Source organism: Silene latifolia, chromosome 8, assembly GCF_048544455.1.
Source record: "Silene latifolia isolate original U9 population chromosome 8, ASM4854445v1, whole genome shotgun sequence".
Classification (NCBI taxonomy): Eukaryota; Viridiplantae; Streptophyta; class Magnoliopsida; order Caryophyllales; family Caryophyllaceae; genus Silene; species Silene latifolia.
Window position 1 is genome coordinate 39,295,525 of NC_133533.1, and position 3,391 is coordinate 39,298,915.

Here is a 3,391-nt window from a genome sequence, read left to right on the forward strand (position 1 = left end):
CCGAGACAAGCTCCAACTACTCACGAGCTGTCTAGTCTCATTATCACCCGTATACACAATATACGAAAAATTATCCTACATACAAATAATGAATCAATAAAGAATATTGATTAGTGACTATCAAAATACGAATGATCACAAATTCTTAAAAGAGACGCTCTTTTATTAATATTAATGAGAGACTTCTTACACAAAAAATAATAATTATTTTTATTTAAGTTAGTTTTTATTAATTTTTTATTAGTTATCTTACATAGTATCAAATTCTTCAATTGGAGAACACCACTTCACTACTCCTCTATAAATAGGGAATTCATAGTTTCTCTCCTTTCACATCCCTTCACTCTTTTCTCTATTTTAATTAAACTACTACTCCTACTTCTCTTAAGATTTAATCAATATTCGACTCCAGCGCCCTCATTGATCGATGACTTGTGGCGATGAGGGCTTTTTATGAGCAACCTCCAAAGGAGAAGGAAATTTGATATGGCCGGGATGCAACATATGAGACAAAGGTTTTTACAAACTCGTGGGCCACAATGTTTCCTCAATGAAACAACGACAATCGGTTCGATTTGAAACCACTTCGAGGAGCTCTTATTTTTATTCATTGGCGACCCTCTTGAGGTACATTAAAATGGGTCAAATACATTTTTTTAGCTACAAAAGTAGTCAATCTTAAGCTAACTGTGTTGTTTTTTATACAAATTATAGATCATGGTGTGCCCCTTCCTCTTTGCGATCAGTTGATTGAAAAGATGAGGGCATTTTATCATTTAGGTTTGAATTATAGGAACGTTTGACTTAAAAAGAGTAAAACTTATGATAAAGGAGTGTTCAACAATTCAACTCACGACCTCTTCAACGACCAAGACCCTACCTGGCACGATACATTATATGTTCGACTTCGACTCGATCGTTGGGATCCCATACCACAAATTTGCAACTGAGCTTTATAATATTATTACATATCACTCTTCATTCAATACAAAATTTACAAACTATAATATTGGGCAGCTTGATTTTTAGGTTTGCAAAAAAGAAAACGATGTATTATTTTGAATTTTTTACTTAAATGAGGTTGTAATTCAAAATATTTACAAAAATGGTGCTTCTTTCAAACTATTTATACGAAATGGGTCCACGTCATCAATAAGGACGAATTTTTATTTTTTTGAACAAAACATAACATCTCGCTGTGTGAGACAGCGAGTAGTTAGTAATGTCTTTGCTCCCTAACATGCTTCCTTCGTCCTCTTCATTCTCCTTGCTCCGAGCCCCAATCCAAGAACTAACACCACCATTCTCTTCCTCTCACACCTATTATCAAAAAAATTCCTTTGTTTGAGTTGTATTTTGCAAATTATATAATCCGCAACATCGCCGCTCGCAAGACTATTTCTGCGTTTTCGATTTCACGTGTGGGTGGTATTTGAGAAGAAGACATGACTTTAATGGTGAAAAATGAATGAATAGACTATTAAATGTGCCCATCTACTATTTGTATTTTGTAGCCAACTTACTCACACACACAACCAAAACATACGTCAAATTCAATAAGGGTCTTGATCATCATTCATCAAATAATGTTGGCAAATACCAGCTGCATAACCGAAAACGCAGAAATAGTCTTGCGAGCGGCAATGTTGCAGGTTATTTAATTTACAAAATACGAAGCTAATAACTCAAACAAAGGAGTTTATTTGATAAGGGGAGTGAGAGGAAAAGAATGGTAATGGTAGTTCGTGGATTGGTGTTCGGAGCAAGGAGAATGAAGAGGATGAAGGAAGCATGTTAGAGAGCAAAGGCATTGCTAACTACTCGCTATCACAGACAGCGAGATGTATTGTTCTATTAAAAAAAATAAAAATCCGTCCTTTGTGATGACGTGGACCCATTTCGTGTAAATAGTTTGAAAGGAGCACCATTTTTGTAAATATTTTGGATTACAATCCCATTTAAGTAAAAAATTCTATTATTTTTATCTCTAATTAAATCCTACTTTTATGCAGATATCAAGTAGATGAATGGGGTATCGAAATGACGCGTTTGTCATTTTGGATTGCCGACTTATTAGGGAAAGGATTAGATCGAAAAGACCGTCCATTTCGGTGGATGTTGGGAAGGCTTGGTTTATTTGCCAATTTTTACCCACGTTGTCGCGACCCCGACAGCAGAATAGTAGGCTTCCAACCGCATACGGACCCTTGTCTATTTTCAATTTTATTCCAAGATGATTTGGATGGGCTTAAAGGTTTATATAATAAAAACGGGTACGAGATCAGAACAGTTCGATGAGCTCTTGTCATTTTTGTTGGTGACCTTCTTCAGGTACATTATTTATTTATGGATCAAATATATTTGTTCTTTTTTACTAGAAACGGGAGAATCCAAAACTTAAGCTAACTGTGTTTATATTTTATATGTTTAGTTCAGATATTGTCCAATGGTGTTTATGAAAGCGAAATCCATTACGTCAAAACCTCAACATATGCCAGGCCAAGAGTTTCAGTACTTCAAACTTTCACCCCAGCTTTCCAAAATGAAACCTACACGCCGATCACTAAGAGTGGCATACCTGTAAACTTCAATCCGGTGGACATATCTGTGTATGTCAAAGATTTTTTTGTTATAAAAATGACGATAAAAATAATAGTAGACCGTCAAAGTGAAATGTTTGATTGCAAGAAAGAACTAAGCACAAAAGGCATCCCCTATCCATTAAAAGAATAGGCTTTTTCACAATATTTCCCTTTAAAAAGCATCTATTTAAATAAGATAGCGAATACTTCGTAACAAAAAACAAGAAACTAATAATTATAATACTTATTTTATATTAACCAAGTGGTGTTAGTCCAGTGGTAGCTGGGTTAAACCTTGAAGCTTGCAGAAATGCAGGAGTTGAGAGGTCTCAGGTTCGACTACCAGCTGGGGCGATGATCACTTGGCCACTGCAGCCCCCGAAGGGGGTGGCTTACATGTACGACTCATACTACGTATAAAACAAAATTATCAATCGTTTTAATTACTTTTGAGGCAAAAAAAAATTGAGAGAATTTATAAATGGGAATCATTAGCTTTGAGACATAAACAAATATTCTTTTAAAAAATACATTTTAAGCGGCTACAAAATTCTCTTAATTAATTTTCAGTTTCAATTTTTCTTTTCTCAAACCAAAATACAATAACGAGTAAAATAAACAACTTATAAAATACCACTATTGTAAAAGAAAATAGAAAGTATAAATAAATTCTTTTGCAAAAGAGACTAGTGGTTTACATTTTTTCAAGACTCAAGGAAAGTCATTGTACCATTAAGATTGTGAAAGGATGGGGTTTATTTGTGCATGAACATACACATCTCTTTACATGCAACGCGTTATATTCCTAG

The 3,391-nt window shown here is 34.5% G+C and overlaps 1 long non-coding RNA gene across 1 annotated transcript; it reads left to right on the forward strand.

The window, feature by feature from the left end:
* Positions 1-321: 321 nt before the first annotated feature.
* On the forward strand, positions 322-2,661 carry LOC141596748 (uncharacterized). Its single transcript, XR_012522574.1, has 3 exons — positions 322-627; positions 2,013-2,331; positions 2,432-2,661. It is a non-coding gene; the product is annotated as an uncharacterized LOC141596748 (long non-coding RNA).
* The last annotated feature ends 730 nt before the right edge of the window (positions 2,662-3,391 follow it).